Source organism: Canis lupus, chromosome 23, assembly GCF_011100685.1.
Source record: "Canis lupus familiaris isolate Mischka breed German Shepherd chromosome 23, alternate assembly UU_Cfam_GSD_1.0, whole genome shotgun sequence".
Taxonomy (NCBI): Eukaryota; Metazoa; Chordata; class Mammalia; order Carnivora; family Canidae; genus Canis; species Canis lupus.
In genome coordinates this window covers 48,129,521-48,151,485 of record NC_049244.1, presented here as the reverse complement: position 1 = coordinate 48,151,485, position 21,965 = coordinate 48,129,521, and the positions used below count along the sequence as shown (strand labels likewise).

Genomic DNA, 21,965 nt, shown 5'->3' with positions numbered 1-21,965 from the left:
GTAGGACAATCATCTTGATAGGAATCCTTGAACTCAGAAGGCCTCTTCAGGATTATTTACTCCAGCCACCGACTGTGATCATGTTGTGGTGTTAATACAGCAAAACATTTTAGTTTGGTGGCTAACTGAGCCAAGAAACTTGACAGAAAGGAAAATTTTCCTTATACCCAGACTAAGCAACCAAGTCAGACATTTCATAAACTCACAATAAAATGAAATTGCTATAAAGTGAATCCACCTAATAACAACAACAACAACAACAAATAGGCAGATAATAATGATTGGAATATTGTCCCTGGGAAGAAGCCTTGGTCTGATTCTAGTTTTGCTCTGTTGATGAATCCCCTCAGGGTAGGATACTAAGGCGATAAGCGAGCTCGCAGTTCTACCACGATTCAGTCTCAGACCGCTTTTGTGGCATGTATTTGAAATACGGTTAGCTCATCCGTAGAATGACTGTTTTACTTTAAAAACTACCCCATTAAAATGAGAGTTTGAAAATCAAGGACACTAAGGAACTTTTCTGAGCCCTCGAACAACAATACTTCCTAGGATTTATAGTAAATCACATTTCCAGTGACTATATCGTAACCACCAGCACTTCAGAAACAAGAGATGAATATGTATGTACTCTAAAAGAATTACATTTATTAGATACATTTTAAATGAACAATAACCAAAAGAGAAAACCCAACCTGAATATGGCTTTAAATTATTTGGTTACCCCCCCCCCCAAAAAAATATTTGGTAACCCGATGCTGATAATATTTTTACATAAGTTCCATTACAAAAAATAACTTGATTTATTAAATAAATATGCATAGAGCACTTCCTATGTGCCAGATCCTCGGAATATATCAATGAATTAAATAAAAATTCTTACCCTGAACCTTGTAAGGGAGCTAACTGTTCAGTATCTTGATTGTCACACACATGATGGTCACACAGATCTAAATGCGCGATACAATTGGTTGGAACTAAATACACACAGAAATCAATTCACATAAAATAATAAAATCTGAATAAGGTGGATAAAGTGTATCAATGTCAATTTTCTGACTGTGATGTTGTACTGTTGTTTTGGAAGACGTTCCCACTGGAGGAAACTGAGTAACTGGTATACAAGATCTGTTTGTACCATTTCTTCCAATTTGCATGTGAATCCACAATCCTCTGAAAATGAAAATTAAAAAAAAAAAATTTCTTACCCTCAGAGCTTAAATTCTAGTAGCTGAAGACAGACAAAAAGTAGCAAATATAGTAAATAAGTGAATTGTGTAGTAGGTTAGAAAGTTATTAAATGTTACCAAATATATGTCAAGAGACGGGGAACCAGCAGTATCCTAGGTGGATTGTGAAGATGATATTTGAGTAAAGGCTGAAGAGCTTGGAGTTTGCCTGTGGGAAAAGCGTTCAGTGGAGGAACAGCCACTGCAAAGCCTTCTAAGGTAGGGATGAACTTGAGTGTCCAGGAGCTGCAAGGGGCCAGCCACCTGGAGCAGAGGGAGAACAGTGGGGGATGAGGACAGAGAATGATGAAGCACCAAAGGGTGGGGGACTTTGGAGGCCGTTGCAAGGGCCCCGGCTTTTCCTCTACGTTGGGAAGGCTTCAGAGGGTCATTGAACAGAGTGACTTATTTGTAAAGGATCACTCTGGCTCCCACATCACAAACAGGGTATAGATGAGTAAAAGTGAAAGCATAGAGACCTGTCAGGAGACCAATGCAGGCACCCGGAAAAGAGAAAATAGTGGTGGATAGGAAATTTAATGAGAACTATGACAAGAATCTAGCAATTTGCTAATTCTGTGCTAACACACACCAGGGCCTCATACGGCAAGGACCGTCTCCACAAACTTGCAGTGTATTTCCAAGGCCAACTGTGTAGAAGGAGATTACGTAATGCCTAATTTGCATAAAACGAATTTTGCTCTTTATCATGGGGCATCACAAAGATCCCCTTTGTAAATGGTCTTTTCTTGATGCAACACTGCAACACTTCATGAGAGCCTTGCCCTACCTGATTCAGAAAGCTCCTGCTCCCCTCACTGCCCCTTTTCTGCTTGTTTGGAGCCCAAGGGAAACTCTCCGGCTACAATTTTCTGGCCTGATTGCCTGATTGAAGCCTGCCAGGTCAGGACGGCCGGCTCGGTCACTCTGGCTCCCTCTACTGACTCGAAAAGGGGGCCAACAAAGAAACCAGATTAGATTCATCAGCCCCGTGTAATTAGGAAGAAAAATCAAAAGAAGGAATTTTTTTCTGTATGTTATCCAAGTGTGGTGTTACCCAAGGTAAACATGTTTAAGGCATTTGAAGAACACAGATGTCTGCATTGCCTATGGTTTAGAAACCAAACATTCCTATAAGCTGAACACCAGAGACACTGGGCCCATTCAGTCCTCTCCAGCCCATTATTTCTCTGCATCATTTTACTCTGAGTACGTTATGGGGGCTTTAGTGACTGTTTATATGGTCCGTAAACAATATCTCCTTAAAATCATTAAAACAGGTCCACTTGCTTGCCACAGAACAGGTGACACTTTGAAACAATTCAATCTCCTCGGTAGTCAAAAGCAGATGTTCTTTTGAAAATGTGGTTTATCCTGAAGTACTGCCAGCCAGGTGGGAGAGTTTTCGTACAATTAAACGTGCCTAAAGGTGAAGAAAAGAAGAAAAAAAGGATTATGTGGCTGGATAAAATAAAAAGCAATATTCTATGCAAGGAACTCTTGAAAGTAACGGGAAAAAACTGCATATTCATAGACTGAAAGATTGCTTCTCTTTTCTTTTGAGCCACACGATTTGACAATGAAAGTGTTTATTCATCTGGTCCTGGATATAAAAAGAAAGTAATCTCAGCACCATTAATTCTATGAAAACCTCCACATTTTAACATCTCTCAACCATAGGCTGTGTTTTCCTTTGTTCCTAGACATCACAGCAGGGGGAGTTGCCTCCTACATGAAACTTTCTTCCAGCTAAAAGGTATTTCACGTGATAGAATGTTTCTTCACGCTTTCCTAGATGTCAGTAGTCTTTAAGAGGTGAAGCCAAATGAAGGTTTTTTAAAATTTCTGTGACTTCCTAGCCTGCTCACAAATTAATCTGTAATAGTAGATCATAAATCCGACTTTAAAAATAACCTAAGGAGGAAAAAAAAAAAAAAACATTTATAACTGAAAGGTGCAGATTTCACAAACTCAGTTTTTCACATAGTAACGAATAAGTTGGTTATACAACATTTATGTGCACATTAATTTTGTGAATTATTTATTAATTCAAAACGCCATCATACTATATCACCTTAAGGGTGATACAGGTTGAGACTTTAAATGTGGATCAATAAAATACTGCACCCTTTGGACGCATTCATTATATTGTCAATATTGATAAGAGACCTTCAAAATCTTTTAAATATTCTGGAAAGAACGCTGTACTTAAAAGTTGTCATAGAACGTTGTTGCCTTGGCTTATTCAGCACCTGATGTTTATAGCATAATATAGGCTTTTCAATTTTTAAATAATAAAAAAAAATGATCTCTTGTACTACTCTTCCTTTCCATTGTGTTTCTCCTCAGAGCAGGAAACTTGTCTTATTATGTCTCTATCTGAATAAATCTTTTATAATGAAGTACCCCAAACGCTTGTCGGTTAACACCATCTCCAAAGGGGGGGGGGGGTGGAAATGCTTTGATCTCTACAATTTAAAATGGATCTCCTCTCTCCCTCTTTGCTCATCTCCAAGCAAGAGAACACATCACAGCAATCTGCAGCTAACTCTTCTTCCACCACCAACTCTATTCAAACTAAATGAGTGTGCTGCACTTCCTCGGCCAGTCACCCTTCTCCCATGCAGTCATCCTCACATGACATTTGCAGTAGTCCCTGAAATGACTCCGTTTTCAAGAAGCCAAATCAGAAATCCTTACCCACACACTCCATGTCCTCTCAGCCCCGTGCCTCACCCGCTCAGCCATCCCCTGCTGTCTGCAGTAGTCCTGCAAGCATTAGCCCCCCACTCTGCAAACGAAACCTCATTTCCCTTCGGTTTTCCAGTAAACCAGATCCATAGGCCTCACTTAAGATCTTCCATTCTTCCCATCCACCAGTGCGTCCTCTCACCCTGCTTCTCCAATGGAAGTTCTGCTACTCCAGTCTCTCAAACAGGAGGCTGGCCATCAGGGGCCCATGGGTTACAGTGTGAGGCAGACACAGGCCCGCATACAGAAGGGACCAAGGCTTCATTGCTGTCTCATCAGCAGTATTTCCTCTCCCCCATGGTCCTCTACATATTCTCAGATCACACTGGGAACCAAAGCAAAACATGAGATACCGGTTGCTGATAATGGTAAACTCATATGCACTGCCACAAAGAGTGAATACTCAGCTCTCCGAATGGAGGAACAACTAGAGAAACAACATTTTTAACTGTTAGTTGCACTACCCTTCTCAGAAACCAGCAGGGGTGAAGCAACCCAAAATGAAGTTCAGGAGGGCACAAGTTAAGAACTGCCTTGTGAGTTGCTAGATAATGAAAGTATGCTCGACCAGATGTTCTTGTCCAATGTTAAATCAAAACATAATTGCAGGCAACAGGCTTGCGCAGTGGCAACCTGAGTAAGGCGAAAGGGCCCACAGTGACCACTGAGCTGAATGCAAACAGGCTCACTAAGCAACCCACCTCGAAATGGCCATAAGCCTAACTAACCAATGGGCTACTTACAACTAGACACTGGTACCAGAAAAGGGAAAATCCCAAACATTCCCATACCTCCTCACCCCATCCTGTTACTATAGCCCCTCACCACCGCCTCCTGGCAAGACAGTCTATTCTTTGCTATCCTGTTGCTCCCTTGCTGTAGATTCAGGAAACTTCCATCTCCTTTGTTCTGCCCTGGGTGAATTCTTTTCACACACACTGCCCACTCCCACACAGTTGCCCTCCCCCTGCTCAATAGGGATGCACCACTGTAATTTCTCAAAGAAAACTAAAATTATGAATACTTTCACTTTTTATATTTTTGAAAAAAAAATACTACATTTTCATATTAATGTTCCTCAGCGAATAAGAAGCAAAACCATAGCCCCTCAGTGTATTCAGACTCAGTTGACTTTTTACAGTATTTACTCTTCCCTGAGAATCGGTAGCACTAACTCTTTGTCATTTAGTCTCAGACTGCTTCTTATTGTCACTTTCTGGAAACACAATACTGACAATGAAAATGCTCATTTGTTTCTCTATCTTTGTCACTTTATTCTGAGTGTATTAGAGATGTCTTAATACTGTATTAAATATACTGATGCGGTTATAGTAGAGGTAATGTTCTGTCTGTCAATACCATGCTAGGAAAGAACTGTTGATTTTATATCTTCCAAATCCCCCAAAATAGTGATTCTGAACATAATAAACTTATGTTGAGTGATAGTGTGGTGCGCACCTGCTACTGCTAATTCATGTGATTTTTGGCCTCTAATGCATCAATCCATGTTCTCATGTGATTATCATTAAATCTTATTTTACATACAACTCCTCCAATATGAAACAACACACACACCCAAACACAAATTTTTTGGGGGTGATTTTTCTTAAAATCAAGGTTCTCCAGAATCAGTCCCTTGTGGATTTCTCTGATCTCATCTCTATATATCTCTATACAGATGAACAATCCCAGCAGCAGGCACAAGGAAAGTAGCTTTTCACCTTTGCCCAGTCCTGAGTTTTGGAATTCTAGGACTTCTATATAAATATCAAAACCAGAGAAGAGTAGACAAGACAATATAGATAAAATATTCCAATTTTCTTTACCCAACAATGACACCAGCTAAAGTCAGCAACAGAAACATAGGGTCAACAATGCCTGGAAGTTCTCTCTTCTTTGCCTCATGTCTTATTTACTTATTTTCTTTTAATGACATGGCATATGGCAGAGATCCTATTGGTGGGGCAAAAAGGAGAACATACAAAGCAGTTCTGACAAAGATTTAACTAGACCACATACAAAGCCCACTGTCTATAGGCTATACTCACTCTTCCAGTTAAAAAAACGCAAATAGAATGGAGTTCTACATGTTTATTCCATTGTTTGGTCTCTCCCTTCTCACAAAGTCTGTCTGACCTCTGGGCAGTTTTTTTTCTAAATCTATTAACTTCTCTATCTCTACTAGCTAAACTGGACATCTTTCATCTCACCTTATGCAATAGATTCATATTATGATAAGATCCCATGAATGCATGTGTAAGTCTGGGTTTTCCATAGAAACAAAATCAATAGGAAAAAATTAGATAGATAGATAGATAGATAGATAGATAGATAGATAGATAGATGATAGATAATATATATATTTGCCCTTATATATAACATGTAATATATGCAATGTGTAATATAATTTTTATTTATGCATATGCTTGTGTATATAGAGAAATCTATTATAAGGAATTGACTCACAAGCCAGTTATAGATGCTGAAGTTAGCAAGACAGAGACATGGGGATTCTGAAAGCCCTGACGACCAGGGGAACCAGTCATGTAAATCCCAGCCCAAGTCTAACGCTGAGACAGATGTCCTAGATCAAGGACAGAGCAATTTCTTCGTACTCAGTCTTTTTGTTCTATTCAGGCCTTCAATGAATGAAGCCTATCTACATTGGGGAGGGCAATCTGCTCTATTCATTCTACCAATGTGTATGCTAATCTCATCAAGAAACACCCTCACAGACACACCTAGAATAACGTGTGACCAAAAATCAGGGCATCTTGTAGCCCAGTCAAGTTGACACATAAAATTAGCCATCATGATAATGACTCAAATTCATATACACATGAAATGGTGTTTTCCACTATTTTTACTTCAGAGTCATACTTCTTTCAAAGTGAAGCTTATGACTCCATATTTCTTGAAAATCTTGGCCACACCCAACCCAACCTTTGCTCATTCTTTTTTCTAGTGAATTCTTTTAGCATTGATGTATAGACACATATTATATACATATAAAATGGGAAAAAAATCTTATATACAAGATGATATATGCTAAATCCCAACTGAATTGACTCCAAACTCAATTGGCATTAGGCATCTGTAAGCTCCATGTAACTGTATGCAAAATATTGTGTTTGTAATATACTTGAGAGAGTTCAGGGCTCTGCTCATATTCTTAAGAGTCCATGACCCCAGTAGATTAAGAACCAGTATCATTGGTCATTTTCTATCACATTTATGAGCATCAAACCTATTCATCCTAGCTATTTTTAATGAATATTTTTTTTCTGTGGGAGACTGTATGCACTTGTATCGATTTTTTTCTGTTCTAATTAAATCAGTTTGAATTAAAACCTATTGAAACATGGCTATTAACTACTATATCGCTCAGTCATTGCTATATAATAACCACAAAATCTCAAAGGCTCAGAATAACAGGGAGTATATATTTTACTCAAGAGCCTGTGAGTCCCCTGGGGCAGTTCAGCTCTGCATGTCTCATATCCTCCTGGGACTAGCTAGGATGTGCTCTTCTTGGGGCAACGGCAGAGTTTAAGAGAGAAAACCCTCATGCAAGTCCTATTCAAGCCTCTGCTTGTGTCGAGTCTATTAACAACCCATGGCCAAAATAAGTCATGTGGCCAAGTTCAAAGTCAGAGGAGGTCAGGGGCGGGGACAGAGAAAGAGAGAGAAAAACTGCAAAGCTATAGACTAAGGAGAAGAATACAGGAAACGATTTAGAATTGAGCCCAATAACTTAATTTACCTCACTTTCTAACTCTAATTGTGAGTTAGAGCTGCAATTAGAGTCAACAAAGTATGCCACAGATAACAATAAGAGCAGATACAATTTAGAGACTCAGAGTAATGCATTTTACGTACCGCATCTTATTTAACTCATGCAACCGTCCCATAAACGAATAATTGTGAATAAATCTTCACATTGCGATACATGACAAACCAGTTTAGAGAGTTTAAGTAATTTAGCCAAGGATAGATTGCTAGTAAGTGACATGACAGGAATTCTAATCTGTGTCTGTGTTAGAAATAAAGTATGGTCTATGGTACTAAAGACACAGTTGTCTAATCTGCCAATGAGATTTTGCAAAAACCTGAACCAGCATAAGCAAAAAGAGCAGGAGGGAAGTGATTACTAGCTACATATTCAAAATGTGGGAAAGGAACGGGGAGAGTTGCAGGGTCAGCAGTACTGGGGGCTCTTACGCTGCTGGGCATTCCCCTCTTTAGGTTCCTTTTTCACCTCTCTCTGCAAGCGGGCTGTATTTGCTCAGACAGACTTTTCTGAGAAATAGATCTGGCTCCCAGAGGCTCCTGATTTATACTTTACCTGCCTGTGTCCAAAGAGGAAATACTTGTCCACAATCCCAGCTACAGACATTTCCTGGAAGGATTTTCCTGGCGGGATTGAGTCACAGGCCCACCCCTAGACAGTCACTGTGTGTGCTGGGGCATGTGGAGGTGCTGTGATTCGACCAGCCTGAGCCAGGCCCATCACTGTAGTCAAGGAGATGATTAGAATGAGGTTCTCATTACAATTCCATGGGCTTGGGCCACACTGGAGGAGGAGATAGCAATACTCTTCCCAAAAGAAGAGCCAGACAAAACAAGTAATGATAATGATCACTAAATTGCAATACTTAGCATATTAATTTCAAGCTGCTCTCAGATGGTCAATTGTCCCCTTCTTCAATGTTAAAAAATTATGTTTTCTTCTTGTAACAACCATGTTCCAAGTGCTAATTTGATTAAGAGCAATACTGCTTTTGAGAAATGTCATAATCTCAATTTGCACTGTTTCTAAGTGTTCCACTAATCAATTCTGAATTCATAATGTGAATCAAGTCTCCTTATATTCATCAACAATAATACAATACAGAACTGTCATTAAAAGCAGAAATGCTGAAAATAAATTCTCACAGGAATACGCTTTATCAGTATGGTAGAAAGAGAAAAATAAGCAGCAGGAAAGGTTACAATTTTCTAAAAAATCAAGTTACTTTGTTTTAGCAAATTTTATCTCCTATAGATACTTAGAAATATATTAGTCAAAGTTGAAGGAAGGTAATTTTATATTGAACAAGATGCAGAGAGGAAAGGTGTTTATTTGATCCACCTTCTGACCCTGGTAATATTACTAGGCTGGCACTACAAGCTAGTAATGTAAAATGTGGACATCTTTGCAGACAGGAATAGTGGAAGGTTTCATAGGAAACCAAGGTGATTAGGTGAAATGGAACCAGGGTTTTTGGTGAATGATTCAGACCTCACAATTTCTTTCCCTTCTCTGAGCTTTGGTTCCTCTTCTTTAAAATGGAGACAAATCTAATAACCAATTTATAGGATTACTTTAAAGAATAAAATAATCATTTAAAAATATTTTAGATTGCAAAATACAAAAAAAAAAAAACCCAAAAGCTCTAGAATGAATGAACATTATCATATGATACTACTGACATGAATTCTCTCCCCATCAGACTTGAGAAATACAGGATGGCTGTCCTTTTTTTTCCCATTAATAACAGGTAAGGATGTCCTGAACAAATTAATGCCATTAAAGAGACCCTTGAAGCCCTGTTTCTTCTTAGAGGAATCAATTTTTATCATTTGTTTGTCCTGAATGATGAAACAAATTACCAATTTCAAGTGACCCATCCCTTTATGAAAACAAGACCAATCAAGATCTACTATTCTAAATGAAAAATTAACTTTGTTAGCAAAGTCCAGTTACTGAATAAAACCGTAAGTCATACAAGTAAATTTCACAAAAATAGTGATACAATGACTATTACAATACAGGACTTCTATTGGTTACACTTCCACTGCGGTAGCTAACTCCTCCGTCTAAACTGGTCTTACAAACAGTATACGTTGTGTATGGGAGAAAAAGTAGGAAGATGTTTTCAGACAGTCCAGCAGAACTGCTGTCTGTCCTCTCTGCCACCAACCAGGAAGGGACATTTCTTCTTCCCGCATTTTTGTTCTCTCCTTCTACCATCTACCTCAGTATCCAGAAAGATTCCCCACTGCAGACCTGCCATGTGTGATATCCCTCCTTTTAAGACAATTCCATACAGCAAATGTGTTGAACGCCCACAGTGTGTCAGGCACTGAGCCATTGCGTGGGATATGATGAAACACAAGATGGATAGATGCCATCCCTACCCTCAGAGAGTGCATTCTCTCGGGAAATGATTCATTTTCAGTGTGTTGGGTTCTGAGAAGGTGAAGTGCAGGAAACAAAGGGGAGCATGAAGCAAAATGTAAGCCCTGCCATGTGTCAGACCACAGGGAGATTTGTTTGGGGCCAGAGAACCCCATGACAAATCTCCTTGGTTTTAGGCATTTAGTAAACATTAGTACCTGTGATTCATGAAACTTCAAGTCTCACTACTTCTGATGACATAAACTTTTCAAATTATTCACTAATCAGAATATTTAAATTTCATGTGATGATTAAGTTAATGCAGTTTTTGAGTGTGTAGCAACAGGAACTGGTATTGGGGAGGGGGTGTTGGTGCTTCTGGACATTGCATTCGGAGGGTCTCAGATTCTATTTAAAGAATGCTACTTACTTCTTTCAGAAAAAAACTTTGCTGATTCCATCCAGCCTAGCCTCATCCTTCTAGGTTAGGCCTCCACATCTGTGTTTCTATAATGCTCATCTGTGCTCTCTCCCATATTATATTATTGTGTGAGCCTGCACTCCTGGAGGCTCAAGGAAGCAAGGGTAGGAATGATTGGATATAAGTGATCAAATGATGTCATGATAATCTAGTCTCTTTCCGTGTGTTATCTATATAGTTCCTTCTGTCTATTGTTCTCATCCTCAGACTGACCCTCTCTATGTGGGAGGCTGCGGGTTGTCCCATATTCGCAATCCTTCTTTGGAAGGAGAGATCTGCTGATATCCATATGTCAAATTTTATAAAAGGGCCCTGATTGGAATGGGTCAGCTCACGTTCTTACCCTCGAATCAGTCTATAAGTTTCAAGAAGTAAACATGGAGCGATGGAGGAATTGTTTCTCAAAGGCACATTCACTGTTCAGACGGAAATGTCACTGTATGTATTTTATGAATATTCAATTACATGTCTGTCTCCCCTAATGGACTACATGCTAGAATAAAGATCATGTCTGATTAATCTTTATATACTCAGTGACCAGTACACCCATAACAGGCATTCAATAACTGCTGCTTGAATACATATGCAATAAAAGAATGTAAATAAACATCTAGGAAGAGAAGAGAAAAGAGGATAGGCTGTGCTGACATAAGTTCTGAAGCACATCAGCGTGTGTGAGTGCAGGGGTTGCTTGATGCCAGACAATGTGGAGAGGATCAGAACTATTAAGAATAAGTAGCTCTTAACCTTTAAATCACTTTGAAAATGTTTCTGAGGATGCACTGCTTTATTGCTCAGCTGACACCAGTCATAGAGAGGCTTCATTTAAATCTTAGCATCTCTCTTTTTAATAACAGTGAGGATGCTCAGGGGAGGATTAAAATGAACCATGTCCCTATAGCACAGCTCTGCCGCTGTGTACTAAATGTTCAAGTCTGTGAGGCGTTAGGGACTTGGGGCCCGAGGTACCACCTGCAAAGCCAGAAACCTTGCTGACTTCAACTTAACTTTTAGGAACTATGAAGTGAAAGTGTTCAAAAGCAGAAAATCCTGTCCCATTTTTATTATACCACATTTTAATAACATTAAAATAGACAAAGGACCTGAATAGACATTTCTTAAAAAAAAAAAAAAAATATATATATATATATATATATATATATAAAAGGCTAGGGGCACCTGGGGGGCTCAGTCAGTTAAGTTACTGACTCTTGATTTCGGCTCAGGTCGTGATCTCAGGGTCATGGGATGGAGCCCCAGGTGGGGCTCTATGTTCAGTGGAGAATCTACTGGAGATTCTCTCTCTCCTTCTCCTTCTGCCCCTCACACCCCCATGCTCTCTATATCTAATATAAATAAATAAATGTTTAAAAAAATAAAGATATGTAAAAGGCTAATAGACACATGGACAAATGCTCAACGTCACTAATCATTAGGGAAAATCAAGTTAAAACCACAATGAGATAGCACCTCATACCTGTTAGAATAGCTATGATCAAAAAGACAAAAGACAGTAAATGTTGGTAAGGACGTGGAGAAAAGAGAACCCTTGTGCTCTATCGGTGGGCTTGTAAATTGGTACAGCCGCTCTGGAAGACAGTATGGAGGATACTCAAAAACTTAAAACTAGAATTACCATACAATCCAGCAATCCCAGTTCTGGGAATATATTCAAAGAAAACCAGAGCATGAACTTGAAAAGATACTCACATTCCCCATCATAGCAGCATTATTTACAATGGCCAAGATATGGAAACAGCCTAAGTGTCCATTGATGGATAAATGCATAAAGAATTTGTGAGATATATACACACCCACACATACACATACACATACATATGTATATATGAGATGAAATATTCATCTATTAAAAATGAGAAAATACCACCTTTTGTGACCACATAGATGGACTTTGAAGGCATTATGCTAAGCAAAATAATCTCAGAAAAAGACAAATTCTGTATGATGTCGCTTATATGTGGAATCTAAAAAACAGAAGACCTCATATCAGACTTATGCTTTCAAACGGTAGAGGGTGGAAGGCAAGGAAACTAGAGGAAGGTGGTCAGAGGCAAGCTTCCAGGGTGCCTGGCTATCTCAGTTGGTAGAGCATGCAACTCTTGACCTTGGGGTTGTAAGTTTGAGCCCTGTGTTGGGTGTAGAGATTATTTAAAAATAAAATATATTTTTAAAAGGTACAAATTTCCAGTTGTAAGATAAATAAGTACTAGGGATATAATGTGCAGCACGGTGACTACAGCTAACGCTGCTGGAGGATATGTAGGAAAGTTTCAAGAGAGTATACTGATCCTGAGAGTTCTCGTCACAAGGAAACTTTTCTTCTTTTTTCGTATTTCTTTACCTTTTACTGTATTTTTATGAGATGATGGATATTAGCTGAACCTGTTGTGGTAATCCTTTCACAATATATGTGAATCAGCCCATCATGCTGCATGCCCTAAACTCACACAGTGATGAATGCCAATTATTTCTCAATAAAACTGAGGGGGTGGGGGTAGGCTCAGATTACAATGGAAAAGTCCAATAATAAAAATAGTTCCTTCCAATTAGGACATAATGAAATGAAAAGGGTAATATAAATATAAAATGCACATATATGGAAAACTAAACCTATTAAAATATTAGGAAAATAAAACAAGCAGATTATTCAGAAGTAGAATAATTCAGAATATTCAGAGTCAGTGCCCCCAGAAACAAAATTACAATATAAAATTATAATATATCAGTACAAAGGTCATTCATAGTCATCTGTATTTGTTATTGTGCTGTGGAGAATAAAACATCTAAAATAACTCAGTGCCTTTGTTTAGGAGAGTGAATCCTATGCACGCATACGAGCGCGCTATGTGCACACGCGCACACACACACAAATGCAAAAAGGCAGAATTAAGCACACTTAATGTTTTATAAGGAAACAGCCTATCCATACCAATATAACGTTGAAGGATGGGGGAGGAAAGGGAATCCATTATTCACCCCGGGGAGGTGCATCATTTCTTTGGGATCAGTTGAGTTTTTCTGGAATTTAACTTATTCAGGGCACTCCTGCAAAGGCGCTTTTCAATCCAAAAGTCAAGTCATCAAAACAAAAAATGAAGAGAGTAGTTTGTCTTTAACCCTTCTGATGAAGCACAGGTAAATTTAAGGCATTTCTCTGAGCACTAACAAAATGTGAAACCATCCATAGAACAAATAATGCATAACTACTTATGGCAGTTCTTTCTATTTTTATTTCTGTGTTGGAAAAGGTTTTGGTTATATAACATAATAAAAATAAATCAGACAGACATGATAATATTAAAGTGAGAGCATGAGCTAATCAGTCAAAAATGCACTATAGTTATTTTCAAACTGGCTCTGCACCTGGAAGCAAACTTAGTCATCACCCCCATCTTGTCATCACTATGAGAATCTTTGAGTGACTGAAGACAGGAGCCACAGGATTTCAAAATACCAAGATTCAGACTGATAAATGGCTAAACTCTACTATTTGATAAAGAGTTTGGCATTATTTTGATCCATTTAACTTGGGGAAACTACATAAGATGAACTGTATGACTGAGTCTCACCCATTTCAAAAAACTTGCTGAATCCATTAAACAAATTCTTAGAACTAATATGTGCTCTCATTTTCCACATATAATTCCTGCCAGCCCATGTATTAAGTTCCTCCTGCCCCACCAGCCTGGAGATAGTGAGGTCTCATAACAAAAATTCCCTGCTAACAGAGGCCTCTCCCCAATATTTCGGGTAGTCCTCGGGGCAACTGTCCATGTGTCCATCCCCACCCCCGCCCCTAACACACACACACACACATACAAAACCAACTCATTTTCTTCCATGGCGGTCTCTTCATGATGCCTGCCATTCAGAAAGCCATTTGGAGGACACTGAGCACCAGTGAGCACCATCTATGAGGTGCCCAAATGTCTCTGCTTTCTGATCAGCCCTCTAAACTCAGAGGTGCTCAGTACCTTCCCCATTCACTGAGGAGCGAATCTCTCCTACCTCCCTGTAGGTTAAAGATGAATAGATCATTTACTTTAACTTGAATAGCTTTAAGAATGGAATGGGCCTCTAATGAATAAGTTACCCCAAGACAGACTAAACTGGGCCTGTCCCAGGCAAACCAGGACCAAGAGTCAACAGATATATGGTTCCTTTTTCACCCAGAACTTACAAGCCATGGAACCGCTTCCTAGTCCCTCACCAGGTCTTGGGTTAGGACAGCAGCTTCAGCTGCTTCCTTTCTTTCCACAGGCCTCAGACATAGTCCCCAGCTCGGTAGAGAATGACACCATACTGTCCTCTCCAACGTTCACCAGCCCCACTCCAGCTGCCCACACGTTGACCTCTACTTCACAGGTCCTCCTTCCCCAAGACACACCTAAGCCAAGATACTCAAGATAAATTTTATTTTTTTAAAAGATTTATTTATTTTGAGAGAGAGGGGGGGAAAGAGAAAGAGAGAGAGAGAGTACCCAGGCATTTGGGGAGGGTGGGGCAGAGGGAGAGAGAAACAAGCAGACTCCCTACTGCATGTGGAGCCCATCCCAGGACCCATGAGATCATGAGCTGAGCCAGAACCAAGAGTCAGGGCTTAATGAACTGAGTCTCCCAGGGGCCCCCTCAAAATAAATTTTAAAAGGCACTGCAGTGTGGTAAGTCCAATCTCAGCTCAGTGCTATCAACTTACTACGCTAAGGAAAAAATAAAAAGACAATAAGCTTTTTTTTGCCAAGGCCCAATTAATAAGTTTGCCTGTTATGAATGTATAGAAAGAAATCTTAATTATTCCTCTTCTGTTTGTCATTAAATATTGATAATTGCATCTGCCCTGTATCTGGAAAAATGTACAACAAAGCAATATTAGTGAAATAATGTCTATACAGCATTACTGAGCCCTGGGAAAGGGGGAATTGCATTAATAGTAATAATAATGTCTTCAAAAGAAAAGTTGAGATAAGGAATAGCCATCCATGAAATTTCTTTAATATTGATTATTTAAAAAGAATGTATCAGTCACATTTATTAACATTTACTGACTGTGGGTAATCCATAAAAAACTAATGACCACAGTCTAATAGTTAAGTGTGTATGTTCGATGAGAAACTCTCACATCTTTGAAGAGAGTTTTTAATAACTGACTACATAATAATCTTCTGAAGCAGAAAGGTTTTAGGGACAGATCACGACACAATTATACCCACGACTCAAAGAGAAAATAGTTCTGGTGGAAACCTTAACAAAGATCTTTCTTGGCTTCCTATTTGCATTCAAAATAATTCCATTTGCATTCAAAATAATTCCATGGCATTTGGTTAAATGTTAAATAATCAGACTACCAAGATTAGCTTCATTCCATTGATTTGGACTGCCTCTAATGGGCAGAGAAAACAGGACATTAGGCAAATATAAAGCATAGGACTTTGCACATTTTGGTTGCTCAATGGATATTGATTCGATAACCTTGAAGTGTTCCCAACCAGACAGGCAATGTCACATCTCTTGAGAGAAGATCCTGAATTTAGGCTAAAAACAAAGGATGTCATTTCTGAGGATGCAGGAGGCTTGCAATTTCTCTGACTGCTTTTCGAGGCTCAACAAGAAGTTTCACAAGAAAGGAGCTCAGTTCTGAAGAGGGGGAGAGGAGGGACAAGTGATAACATGCAGTCTATGAATAATAGGACAATTCGGTTTGAATCCAAATCAGAACAGCGTGCTGCAGAACTGGCGCTCTTCGTGTGAGCTTCCATGAGGTCAGTGGGAGGATACATCAGACTCCTGCCAAAATAGTCTCTCCTCCTGTTCCTGGCTTCATTGACTGTCTCAATGCCTGAAAAGCTACCATTAGAGTGTCACCTGTTTAGGTCATGAAGCCCTTTTGGGTCTTCTAGAATTTCCCATAGAAATGAAAACCACTCCTGGGAAGAGTAGATATTTTCTCCAACATTTCATATATATATATTTATATTTATATTTATATTTCATATATATTGAATATATTTATATATTGAATATATAATATTTTCATTTCATATATATATATATTTCTAGTCCTTCAAAATGTGTCATGATAAACAAACAAACAGACAAAAATACCCCAAAAACTCTGTGGTCAAGGAATTTGGTAAAAGCTCCATGCTTTGTTAACTCTTCAGGATTCATAAAACCAAGGAACATATTAAATAAAGACCAAAATATACGGCAAAGGAAAAAAAATCATAATGGCTTAATCTAGTATTTGCTAACATATTTTGTAGAGAAAATAATTTGGAATACTTGTTAGCATCTAGAATACTGTAATATCAACTCATCATCAGCATCAGTGTATTTTCTAAATGTTTTTGATGCATAGAATAGTCTATATATCGTGGCCCATACATTTAAGAATTTACCATATCCGTCATTAGAAAAATAACACAGGTCCCACATGGGAAACTAATGAACATATCTGCATATATACACACAACACTTTACACATAGTGTCAGGGCTTCTGAGGAGTTAAGATACTTGACCTCAGGTCAAATATCTGTGAAGCCTTCAGGCTGACTTAGGCTGAATGAATCACCCACTAATATTTTGATAGCACTTAATTTATATCTCATCTTTGTTAATGATTGCATTTCTCTCTTTTTTTACTAGGTAGTGACCTCTCTCTCTCTCTCTCTCTCTCTCTCTTTTTTTTCTTTCCCTTGAATATCAAGCACAAAGCAAAAAACTGAGCCAGTGTACTTTGTATTTAGGAATTGATTAAATAATTGAATGAATTAGACTGGACTGGAAAATTCCATGGGAATAAGGCTCACTTCTGTTTTTATCAGTTATTGTACGCCCAGCTCTTAGCACAATGCCTGCCACATAGGGATTTTGTAAATATTTGTTGCATAAACATTGGATAACTTGGTTCTGCTTATTGAAAGTGCCTGGTGTTTAGAACTCTTATGAGACTTTCCGAACAAATATGGTGTATTTTATACCAATTTAATCTTGGATTCAAAAATATCAATTGATCCTCCTCTCTATCCTATCATTGACCTGGCTCAATGTTTATTTCATGGAAGTGGGCTGAAGTCTGAAACTCTTCATATCCACTTCTTTCCTTTTCTGTCTCCTTCTCAGGAGTCAGACCGGCATTGTGATCTGGAGGTCTTCCTTGCCTTCTCCAGATCTTTCTCTTTATCCTTCCCTTTATCTTTCTCTGGCATATCTCCTGAAACATTTCTTGCACATCCAGTCCTGACTTGGTGTCTGCTCAGAGGACCCCAACTAACACAGCCAACTACAACACCATTCTGAGATTCCATTCCATTGAGCTGCTGGGTGAAGTCTTTCTCACAAGCATCCAAACCCTCCACAATCACACAATGAAGGAAAGATTCTCCATCCCCCAGCAGTACCACTCTCTTGGTACTGAATGCCAGGGCTAAGTCTTCCCTTCCTCCTGAGGGAGACTTGATTTGGAAAGCATCTTGTTTGGCGTCCCTGGTTGGCTGCGTCAATTAAGTGTCTATCTGCAGCTCAGGTCCCGATCCCAGTAGAGCTCATCAGGCTTACTGCTCAGTGGGGAGCCTGCTTCTCCCTCTCCCTCCACCCTTCTCCCAGACTCATGCTCTCTCTCTCTCTCTTGCTTTGCTCCATCTTTCAAATAAATAAATACAATCTTTAAAAGAAGAAAAGAAAGGATCTTGTTTGATAAATGCAAAGGAAAGGGAATTGCTCAAATAGAAGGAAAGAGGATTTACACGCAGAATAGAAGAACTTGTCTAAAACTATCTCTTGAAAAGCCTAATAAAAGGTACTACTGATTTTTCCAATCGGCAAGTAGTTATTTTCCCATACTTAGTGTATTAGAGTCCTAGGGCTGTGTGACAAAGCACTGCAAAGGAGTGGTGTTGAATGACAAATTTATTCTATGATAGTTCTGGAGGCTAGAAGTCTGGAATCAAGGTGTTGGGGGAGCCGTCCTCTCTCTGAAGTTTCATGCTTTTCTCTTAGCTTTTCATGTTGCAGAAACCCTTGGTGTTTCTTGGCTTATCAATGCATCAGTACAATCCCTGCCTCTGTAGTCACATGGTGTTCAGCTTGCATGTCTCTAGGTCTCTTAGGGGGGCACCAGCCATAATGGAGAGCCCACCCTAGTGACCTCCTTTTTACTAGTTTCATCCACAAAGACCCTATTTCCAGATCAGGTCACTGGTACCTAGGATTAGGACTTCAATATTTCTTTTTGAGAGAGACAATTTAATCCAAACACTTGGGGAAGGGAACATTTCTTTGAATAGAAAAACAAAAAAAGTGCATAATTAAATAAAATTTCTCGGTGACTTAGTAAATAAGGGAACAAAGAATTTTAGCTAGTGAATCATGCTGCTGCTCGTCGTGCCTTTAATGTATGTCTGATGTGTCCATGTCCTTTACATCTTCAGATGCTCCTAGCTCTTTGGATCGCTGCTGAATATTGCTGGGTGGGAAATGAAATCAAGCTCGAGTCTTCTAAACTTTAGCCTGAGAATGATATGAATTGATAGGCACATTTATTACCACTGGTAAAAGCACTGCTGGTTTAAGTAGTGACCTTTCTCGCTGAAATTAATTGAGTCTTTTCAATGACCCTACTTGTACGTGAATACACTCTCCTGCTTTAGAGAAAACAGAATAAAGAAATCACCAAATCCATCAGCTAGAAAGGATTTTATGAAGTACTTTGTAGATAATAAATCATAGCACACTAAACCTTCACACGTATATGAGACAACATTTTTAGGAGCTTCCAAATTCCTGCCCATCTCATCCGCCGCAGGAAAGTGGCTAAACTAGGATGGGAAATTTTAGCCAATGTAGTGAATGGACTATTCAAAAACCATTCAGAATAACCCTTCTCCCTGACTTCATTATAGAGGCTGTGAAAGCTAAGAATTTGAACTCCTCCCTCCCTTTGTGACTAGAGGCAGCCATGTAACACACTTTTGGGGGTTATAATGCGTAGGTACAATTACTGGTGACAACATTCCTTCTCGATAGAAAGACAACCTCTTCAAGAATAGTGTTCTTGCATATCATTACCCGTCAGCCTCTCATCATCCTGCCAGGAATGTATATGTGGTACCTGGGATGCAGGGACCAGCTTACCACCAGGAGTCCTAAAGTTCTTATTGAAATGGTGGAGTAAGACCATTGAAGGTGGACTAAAAAGCGCTGAAATTGGATTTTAATATTGGATTGTCCATTTACTGAACTTGAACTTAGCTTCTATGGCAATGATTATCAACGAGGAGCTCTTTTGCCTGCCAGGTGATGTTTGGCAATGTCTGGAAACATTTTTGGTTGCCACACCTGCACGAGAGGGAAGGTACTACCATCTAGTTGGGTAGAAACCAGAGATGTTGCCAAATATTCTACAATGTATAAGACAGTCCCCAACAACAAAGAATTATCTGGCCCAAAATGTTAATAGTGCTGAGATTCAGAAACTCTAGTCAGTAGGTCTTGAGTTCTTTAATGTTAAATAAGGGGGTTTTTCAAAGATGACATCTATGGGTTCCTTAAAAAATGGAAGGTAGTCTGTACAACGTCTGACAAGAGAATACTTGAATTACAGTGTACCTGCTTGATAGTGATTTAAGCTACCTTTTAATATAATAGTCATAAAGACTAAATAACAATAGCAAGAGTTGCATGTTTATTAAGTGAAAAAATCAATATGCAAATGTGTAGGTGTTGAGTGATTACTTCCATTATAAAAAGAAAGTGAATGTGATTATAGCAAAATAATATAATAGCTATATTGAGGATTTTGAATTTCTTCTTCTGTTTTGCAAAAGTTATTCAATGTGAATATGCTATTTTTATAATTTGAAAAATAATTTTTTAAGTAAATGAGTAGGAGGAAAGATTAAAATACTCAAATAATGTTGATTTCGCTGACATTTGTGAAATTTCTTCCTAGGCTTACATAGTAACACTATGCAGTGTAATGAAATATTTTATGCAGTTGAGTATCATTTACAGTGATTCAGCATGTCAGCAACATTCTTTTTCTAGAATGTTCTTTATGGCTCCCTAAATATGGAATCAATGGAGTTTAATTCATAGGACTACCCCCACCCCCCCCGACCCCAGAGTTTTGTGAAAGCATCAGAATTACCTACAACATTAAAGTGATTGTGTGAAAATTTGTCCCTGGAAAAGCTTATATTTGTTTTAGATTCCTATGGCTGCTGAAACATATTACCACACGTGGGTGGCTTAAAACAACAAAAATGTATTCTCTTACAGTTCTGGAAGGCCAGAAGTCCAAAGCAAAAATCACTGAGCTAAAATTAAGGTGTCAAAAAAAAAAAATTAAGGTGTCATCAGGGTCTGCCCTCCCTTGGAGAACTTAGGGAGAAATCCTTGCCTCTTCAGCTTCCAGTGCCTGCAGACTTTCTTTGGCTTGTGCCCCCTTCAATCCCATCTCTGCCTCTATCTCCTGATATTTTTCTCCTCTGTTTTTCAGCTTCCTCTGAATTTTTTCTAGAAAGATACATGTGATGGCATGTAGGGCTCATATAGACGATACAGGATAATCTCTCCGGCTCAAAATTGCTAACATAATTACATGTTTAAAGGCCCTTTTTCTAAATAAAAAGTTCCAGAGATTAGATTGTGATATCTTTGGAAGCCATTATTCAAGCTACTAGCGTGTTATATAAAGAAAATATAAGTCTAATTGCGAATCTCATCTGAAAATCTGAATTTCCATCTATACGAGCTAGGACTTAAAATCTGGCATGGTCGTCCAGGATTTTAATCCTAGGAAGGGTAGAATGAGAGAGTAAGTAAGGAACATGATTTTCCTACTAAATGAAAAAAATCACGAGACGATAAATTTTAGGGAAACTAATTTTTTAAACACATCAATGTAAAATGTTTTCTTTTAAATAGGAATCAACCAATAAAATTTGTTTCACCTGTATCAACATTTAAATACATGATGGCCCATTATACCTAAAAATACAATGCTTAACATTGTTTCACCCTATTTCCACAACTGTGAAGTGTTCTGAAAACTAATTTGAGGGTTTAACCTTAACATTACAGTTCAGTAAACATAAGACTGAAATGATGAAAAAGGCAGGACTGTACTTACTTAGCTTGAGTTGGCTAAGAAGCTGAATATATCTTTAACTCTCCAATTAAAAGATATTTTAGCAAAATTATGAGAGTGTGCAAATAATTAAAGCTCTAGATCTTTTATTTCTTTTCCCCATTTGGTTATTTTAATTCTTTAGATTCAATTTCAAAATAACTCTGTCAAAGGCTTAAATTTGGAAGTAATTA

At 38.6% G+C, this 21,965-nt stretch overlaps 1 long non-coding RNA gene across 2 annotated transcripts; it reads right to left on the bottom strand.

The window, feature by feature from the left end:
• Nucleotides 1-626: 626 nt before the first annotated feature.
• Nucleotides 627-8,485, bottom strand: LOC119865316. Of its 2 annotated transcripts, XR_005376746.1 has the most exons (3): nucleotides 8,326-8,485; nucleotides 1,308-2,652; nucleotides 627-1,173 (listed from the first exon to the last, which is right to left on the bottom strand). It is a non-coding gene; the product is annotated as an uncharacterized LOC119865316 (long non-coding RNA). The 2 variants fall into 2 exon arrangements; XR_005376745.1 differs by having other exon boundaries at nucleotides 627-2,652.
• Between the last annotated feature and the right edge of the window lie 13,480 nt (nucleotides 8,486-21,965).